Source organism: Echinops telfairi, unplaced genomic scaffold (assembly GCF_000313985.2).
Source record: "Echinops telfairi isolate 266 unplaced genomic scaffold, ASM31398v2 ScPeMD7_7469;HRSCAF=8507_1, whole genome shotgun sequence".
In the NCBI taxonomy this organism is placed as follows: Eukaryota; Metazoa; Chordata; class Mammalia; order Afrosoricida; family Tenrecidae; genus Echinops; species Echinops telfairi.
Window position 1 is genome coordinate 92,141,657 of NW_022111373.1, and position 8,865 is coordinate 92,150,521.

Consider the following 8,865-nt stretch of genomic DNA (forward strand, 5'->3'; position numbering starts at 1 on the left):
CAGGACCAGAGCATGTACATGGGTACAGATAAGAACTGGAAACACAGGGAATTCAGGACATATTAACACTCCAGGACCAATATTGTGGTAGCAATTGTATAATTCTGCTTGAAGTGTTTGAACTATGGAATAATAATATGATAAATGTATTAACTCCCATACCAGGAGGGAAAGGGGAAGGTGGGGAGAGATAGCGGAAACCGATTACAATGGTCTACCTATAACCCTCTCCAGGGGGATGGAAAACAGAAAAGTGAGTGAAGGGAGACATCAGTTAGTGTAAGACATGAAAAAATAATAATAATTTATAAATTATCAAGGGTTCATGAGGGAAGGAGGGAGGGAGGATATGGGGGAGTGAAAAAAATGAGGAGCTGATACCAAGGGCTTAAGTCGAAAGAAAATGTTTTGAGGATGATGATGGCAACAAATGTACAAATATGCTTGACACAATGGATGGATATATGGATTGTGATAAGAGTTGTAAGAGTCCCCAATAAAATGATAAAAAAAAAAGGTTCACAAAGCCTCAGAAACCCTATATAGCAGTGGATCTCAACCTTCCTAATGCTGCGACCCTTTAATACAGTTCCTCATGTTGTGGTGACCTCCAACCATAAAATTATTTTTGTTGCCACTTCATAACAGTCATTTTGCTACTGTTATGAATCAGGTGACCCATGTGAAAGGGTCATTCAACCCCCAAAGAGGTTATGACCCACAGGTTGAGAACCGCTGCTATATAGGGTCATTATTCAGAATAATAGGGTCATTATTTGAATCAACTTGATGGTAGTGGGTTGGGTTTGGTTTTAAATGAGAGTGACAATGTCTGAATGGCGGGAAGGACAGTGCATGTGTAGGAATGACATGTGCCATCATTCCCCTTAGTTCTGGTACTGACTCCACTCTCAGGACCTTTCCTGGTGTTCCACCTTTCCATTACACAGGAGGCGTGAGGGTAGCAATTAAACACACAAGCTTTGGCTTGAATCAGTGATATACTATTAGGTGAGGATCTCTGTTGGCACAGTGGTCAAGCAATTGGCTGCTAATGAAATGCTTGGTGGTTCAAACCCATTAGCCACTCCGAAGGAGAAAGATGTGAAAGTCCACTAGCATAAAGATTGCAGTGGATGACACCCTATGGGGGCAACTCTACTCTGTCCTATAGGTTCACAGTGAGTCAGAATCGACTAGACATGAGTAGGTGTCATAGGACAATCTCATCTAAATCACCTACTTTGTGGGCACATTAGTAATTCAGTAGTAGAAGTCTCCCCTTCAGGTGGGAGACTGGGTTTGATTCTTGGTCAATGCACCTTTAATGTGTGGCTACCACCCATATAGCCCTAGAAGTTTGAGCATTGTATGAAGATGAAGAGTTTTCAGCAGAGCTTTAGCCCAAGAGAAATTAGAAAGAAAGGACTACAGATCTACTTCAAGAAACCAGCCAATGAAAACCCTATAAATCACAACAGCATAGCTCCCAACAATTCTGGGAAGGCCATAGAGCTGGGCTGCATGTTGTTTCGCTGTCTTGGGTTGCCATATGAGTTTTCTTGACTCAGTGACAGCTAACAAGGTCATGGCATTGCCACCACGCCTCTCCTTCAGCAGGATGAAGTAAGGCTTCATGTGATGCACTTTGGAGATGCTAGCTTCTTGTTGCTAGATATTCATTATGATACTTTTCTTTCCTTTTGAGCTACTGATTTCTTGGCTTTTAATCTATGCATCTTCCATAAGCTGATCAGATTCATCTTCAAACAGTACTGTTTTGATATTATTATTGACTGAAGATAAAAGTAAGCCTGAAGTAGCTTCCAATGACCATTAAATCAAATTTCTTTGAGTGGTATTGAAGGTCTTCTATAATCTCACCTTATTTAATAGTTCTGCTCTATTCTCTTAGACCTCAGAACCCTTTTGGCGATAGCTACCAGGCTGAAGCACCAAGATGACTGAGATGAAGGTGTTCTAGAGGGTATTTGGGGAGATGTTGCTGTGTGGTACTGTGGGTTACACACTGGACTGTTTACACCAAGATCAGTAGTGCAGATCCTCCAGCTACTTTGTGGGAGAAACATAAGGTTGTTCCTGTAAAGATTTACCGTCTCAGAACCATAGACAACAATGCTACTCTGCCCTCTGCAGTCACTATGAGCTGGCATTGACTTCATGGCCATGTTTTTGGTTTTGGAAGTTGAAGTTGCTTCAGCATTAGCCAGCATGCAGCATCTACTCTGTGCGTTGCATGTTTTCCTGTATGAGCATATTTCTTCTAGGTGGTAAATGTCTTGAAGTCAAGAATGTGGTCTATGGTTATGTACAGAAATGAGTTCACATGGTCTCCTTGAGATTACTATCCCGAGAAAGGCCTGCTTTCAAGGTTGGCCCTCAGCTGGCATAGCACGTTGCATGATGGCCCCCAAACACAAATCCATGTCTGAAGCCCTAGAACCTGTGAATGTGACCTTATTTGGAAAAAGAAGCTTCATGGCTGTAATTAAGTTAAGAATCTTGAGATGATATCATCTTGGGTTGGCACCGAGAGGACCCTAAAGCCAAAAGGAGCTGTCCTTATAAAAGGCCAAAGATGGGAGGAACAAACACGCAGAGGATAAGATCACGCGAAGACAGAGGCAGACTGCAGTAATAAAGAATGAAGTAATAAAGAATGCCAATAACCAGCAGACGCTCCAAGAAGCAAGTAACAGAACCTCCCCCAGAGCCTCAGAGGGAGTGCAGCCCAGCCACACCTTGGCTTTGAATTTCTGGTCTCTCGAACTGTGAGATAAAATAAATTTCGGTTGTTTTAAGCCATCCACTTTTTGGTAATTTGTCACAGAAGCTACAGGAAATGACTGTAACTGGTGTTTGGAACCTTGGTGCTCAGAGTGTTCTCAGTCAACACTGAATGACTAAGGATGAGACACCGTGCCGAGACTTTTGTTGTGCGAACAATGTTGTATGTTGAACACAATCTATCCCATTGGGAGTTTGGAATTTTGGTATGCGCTCAACAGAGGGTCACTAGGTGACCAGCCTCCAGTAGAAACCATGGATGCTGAGTGTCTAAGGAGTTTCATGGGCAGAAACGTGCACCGTTGCTGTAGTTTTGTTGCTGGGTGGAGTGTGCTTTGGGGGGGCCCTCATCTGGGGGAGTGAGTCTAAGGAAGCCTGCCTATGGAGCCTTCTGGATTCTGCATGTGTCTTTTTCTCTTGTGATCTAGTGATGTATCCTGAAAACATCGCTGTAAGTTGCCTTAGCTCTGAGGATAGCTATATGCTAAGTGCTTCGAGTCTGTCTAGCAAATCTCCAAAAGTAAAATTGCTTTGGGGGACCCCTGAACCCAAACCCATCATCAGTCACTTTGTGGGAAAAAGATGAAGCTGTCTGCTAACGATAAAACGTTTTTACAGTTTCAGAAACCCAGGAGATGGTTAACTAATTAGTTGGAATCACCTGGATAATTTAGGAGTTTTTTAAAAATTTTTTTCCACATAGCACCAAGGTACCTGGTGGCACAGTTAGACTGCTCAGTTGCTGGGGAGAACTTATCAGCTCTCTACAGGAGAAAGAAGATACCGTTGGTTTCTGTAAATCAACTGATGGAGCGTTTCCACCCACCCTCTAGCGTTGTTAGTAGTTGGAATCGACCCAATTGGGGATTTTGACATAGTAACCTTTTGAAAACACTTCTTACAGCTGACACTCAACAACTATTTTCTGATTGTCTAAGTCTCCCAAACATTGTACATACTTGAAAAATGTAAATATTTTCCATGTATTGTTGTTAGACGTTGAGCTGGTTGTGTCTCACAGTGACCTTATGCACAACAACAAACCACTGCCTGGTCCTATGCCGTCCTCACAAGCATTGCTATAGCTGAGCCCATTATTGCAGCTGCCGGGTCCATTTAACGAACTCAAGGTCTTCTGCTTTCTCGTTGCTCTCTATTTTACCAAGCATTCTATTGGGTCACCCTCACCCCCGTTTTTTGTAATGGGCATAAATAGAGATCTTTTCCAGTTAGTTGGCCAGGTAGCTGTCTTCCAAACATCCGGGCATATTGGGATGAGTACTTGCAGCAATACATCTGTTTGGTGAAACAAACATCCCACCAGTTTGTAGTCCATCAACACTTGGGAATTTTTTCTTTTTTAACACTGCCTTTAGTGTAGTTTGGACTTCTTCCTTCAATACCATTGGTTCTTGATTACATGTCACCTCCTGAAATGTTCTAACAGTGAGCAATTCTCTTTGGTATGGTTACTGTTTATTCCTTCCATCTTTCCCTGGTGCTGCCTGAGTTGTTCAATATGTTCCTTTAAAAATGAAACCCAAGATGTGCTTCCCCACCACCTCACTTATGCTCAGCTTAAGAAATGCAAAGAACACTCGTTCCTTTTGGTTTTGTAGCTCCAGGTCTTTACATATTTCATTTAAGACTTTTTTTTTTGTCTTCCAAGATACTCATTGAAATCTTCTGTTCAGCTTTCTTCAATTTACCTTAGCAACGTTATATTCATGAACAAATTTCAGATTCTCTTCTGACATCCATTTTGATCGTTCTTTCCTGTCTCTTAGTGACCTTTAGAACATATGTGATGAATTGAACACTAATGACAGAAGACTTGATGATCTGTGGGAGGACATCAAGACCATCATTCATCAAGAAAGCAAAAGGTCATTTAAAAGACAGGAAAGAAAGAAAAGATCAATGTAGATGTCAAAAGAAACTTAATCAGGGAGTAGCTAAAGAAAATGAAAGAAAGGATGAAGTCAAATAACTGAATAGGAAATTTTAAAGGGTAGTTCTAGAAAACAAAGTCAAATATAATGAATTGTACATAGTTCTAGAGTTACAAAGCTAAAAAGGAAGAACATGCTCAGCATATTTTAAACTGAAAAGAATTAAAGAAAAATATTCATATCTCGAGTTACAATCTTAAAAGATTCTATGGGCAAAATAGTGAATGATGAAGAAAGCATCAAAAGAAGATGGAAAAAACACACATAGCCATTGTACCCAAAAGAACTGGTCAACATTCAACCATTTCAGGTGATGTCATATTAGCTGGAACCAATGGTAGTGAAGGAAGAAGTTCAAGCTGCATTACATGCATTAGCCAAAAAACAAGGCTCCAGGAATTGATGGAATACCAATTGAAATATTTCAACAAGCTGCTGAAGCACTGGGAGCACTCACTTGTCTATGCCAGGAAATTTGGAAGACAGCTACTTGGCTAACTGACTGGAAGGAGATTCATATCTGTGCTCATTCCAAAGAAAGATGACCACAGAATGTTCAAATTATAGAACAATATCATTGCTATCACATACACGTAAATTTTTGCTTAAGATCTTCCATTGGTTGTGGTTGTAATAGTACATTGACAGGGAGTTTCTAGAGGTTCTGGCCAGACTCAGGCAGGGAACTGGAGCAAGGGATATCATTGCTAATGTTAGATGGATCTTGGCTCAAAGCAGAGAACACCAGCAGAAATATGTTTACTTATATTTTATTGACTATGCCAAGCATGCAACTGTGTGGATCATAAAAAAACTGTGCATAACCTTGAGAAGAATTGGAATCCCAGAACACTTCACTGTGCTCACGCAGAATTTGTTCATGGATCAAGAGGCAGTTGTGCGAACAGGACAAGGGAATCCTCATGGTTTGAAATGAGGAAAGGTGTGCATCAGGGTTGTATTTTCTCACCAGAATTATTCAATCTGTATGCTGAGAAAATCATCAGAGAAGCAGAATTATATGAAGAAGAATGTGGCATCAAGATTGCAGGAAGATTTATTAACCTGCGATACACAGATGACACAACCTTGCTTGCTGAAAGCGAGGAGGACTTGACACATTTGCTGATGAAGACCAATGATTGCAACCTTCAAAGTGGATTACAACTCAATGTAAAGAAGAACCAAATCCTCACACCTGGACCAGCATGTAGCACCATGATCAATGGAGACTGAAATCGTGAAGGATTTTGTTTTGCTTGGTCCCATGATCGATGCTTATAGAAGCAGCAGTGAAGAGATCAAAAGATGCATTGCACTAGGTAAATCTGATGCCTAAGATCTCTTTAGAGTATTGAAAAGCAAGGATGTTACTTTGAGGACTAAGGTATGCCTGATCCAAGTCTCAGTATTTTCAATTGCTTTACATTCATGTGAAAGTTAGACATTGAATCAGCATGCTCACAGAAGAATTGATGCATTTGAATTGTGGTTGTGGAGAAGAATATAGAAAATACCATGGAATGCTAAATGTGTAAACCATTCTATCATGGAAGAAGTAACGCCAGAGTGCTCCTTAAAGGCAAGCTAGTAAGACTTTATCTTGCATACTCTGGACATGTTGTCAGGAAAGACCAGTCCCAGATGAAGGACAGCACGCTTGGTAGAGGGGCTGAGAAAAAGAGGAAGGCCCTCAAGGAGATGGATTGACACAGTGGCTGCATCAATAGGCTCAAGCATAGAAACGACTGTGCTGATGGCACAAGACTGGGCAGGGTTTCATTCTGTGGTGCACAGGTTCACTATGGGTGGGAACCAACGGGAAGGCACCTAACAACAACAACAACAACGTTTCTGCATGCATCGTATCTCTGATGTCATCTCTCCAGTGGTCTGTTTTCTGTCATTAGTGTTCAGTGCATGAAATCCATTCTTGAGATCATTTCTAAATTTTGGTGAGATATTCGGAAGGGGATACTTTGGCTCTCATGAACTTGTTTTAGTGTTCTTCAGCTTCAACTTGAACATGCATATGATCAATTGATGATGTTGACTGCAGCTAGTCACTCACTGGGCTCTTTCATAGTCTCTTTTCATTTCTGGGCAATTTGATTCTTGTGTATACCATTCGACAGGAGCCCTAGTGGTTTAGTGGATTATGAGGTTGGATGTAAACCATGAGATCAGCAGTTAGAAATCACCTGCCTTTCCAGGAGAGAGATTTTTTATTCGCAGAGTTATAGCCTTGGAAACCTACGGAGGCATTTCTGGTCTGTCCTTTAGGTTTCCTATGAGCCAGAACTGACTAGATGGCAGGGAGTATACCATCTGCCTAAAAGCATCATCAATGAGTATGTTGTTGGGAAACATTTTTACAATGAATAAGTCATTTGGTTTGCAAAATTTTACCTCTGGTAGCATGTCACTATGGCCCCATTTTCCAACTTTATCCTTGGCTTCTGAGATGTAGTCAATTAATACCTACAACCTCTTCCATGATGGAATATAATTTTAGACTCTCCCAGTGGCTATAATGCATTTTGGAAAGAGTTCTCCGATATGCTAATGGACAAGAATAAAGTGGGATTAGTAGAGGGTGTGAACCGTCACACCCTTTATTTCCTTGGGGGACACACAAAACCAAAAACACACCTCCATCAAAACTAACATTTGACAATGAATGCAGTACCATTCCGCTTCAATTTTTCATTCCCAGCATAGTGAATTGTGTGATTACCTGATTCAAAATGACCAGTGCCCACTCACTCTAGCTCACTAATGAATTCCATTTCATTTTGACAACTTCCAATTTTCCTAGCTCCATACTTCTTGCATTTCATTGTCCAATTATTAATGGATATTTGCAACTGTTTCTCCTTATTTTGAGTTATGCCTTGACAGGGAATGAAGATACTAAAAACCTTATCTACTTCATTAAGGTGTCTGTTGAGGAGATGGCTCTTTCCCACTTATATGGATTGCATCCTGACTTGAGGAGTTCATATTTCTGCATTACATTACATTGTTGCATTAATATTCATAAAGTTTTCAATGGCCTATATTTTTAGAAGTGGATTACCAGGTCGATCTTCCTACTGTGTCTTAATGAAAGCCCTAGTGAACGTAGTCCCCATGGGGACCACTGCTGCTACTTCATATACCAGTAGCTTAGCATTCAGCATCACAGCAACAAGTAAGTCATTACAGTATACCAGATGAGATGGGTGGTGGATATTTCATGTACTATTGCCTATTTATTTTGGCATCTTTAAATGGTGTCTCATATGATCAGGTCAACATTTACAATTCACGATAGTTTCACAGTGTTCTTCTGATGTTTACAAAGAATTGTTTTGTTTTTCCATTTTCTTCCCCTACTGCCTGCCCTTCCCTCTCAACCTCCACCTATACTTTAAGGAAGGCTCAATATTGCCAGACCAGTTCTCTGGGGATTTGGTTATGCAGAATTAAGGGGTGTGAAGGAATATAAGACTGAAGTTTGAGCTTTATGTTTGGAACAGGGTTTTTTTTTTTTTTTGGTGGTGTGGAGAACTGGAAGAGAGAAGTAAATAACAGGGCCTTCATGAAATGAGGTATCATATACATTCCCATTGTGAAGTAAGATTTCCTTTCACAGAATCTGAGAGATGAAAAAAATATTATTTTGAAGTTATTTCTTTCTTGCTGAATTGTATTCTTTGATAATGCCTGATAACTAAGACTGGATCTTATTTCATAGCTTTAGCTCTTAAGTTTTTCACTGATTCTACTTGAGGAATATGATTATAATTTTATTATTTTGATTATATTATTAGTAGTTCTAGATTTAGTGTGTGAATGTTCTAAATAAATACTTGATGATAATGAGTCACTGTTTTGTTTTTTAAATTATTTTATTGGGGGCTCGTACAATTCCCATCACAATCCATACATCCATCCATTGTGTCAAGCACATATGTACATTTGTTGCCATCATCATTCTCAAAACACTTGCCTTCCACCTAAGCCCTTAATATCAGTTGCTCATTTTTCTCCCTCTCTCCCCCTACCCGCTCCCTCATGAAACCTTCATAATTCACAAATTATTATTATTTTATCATATGTT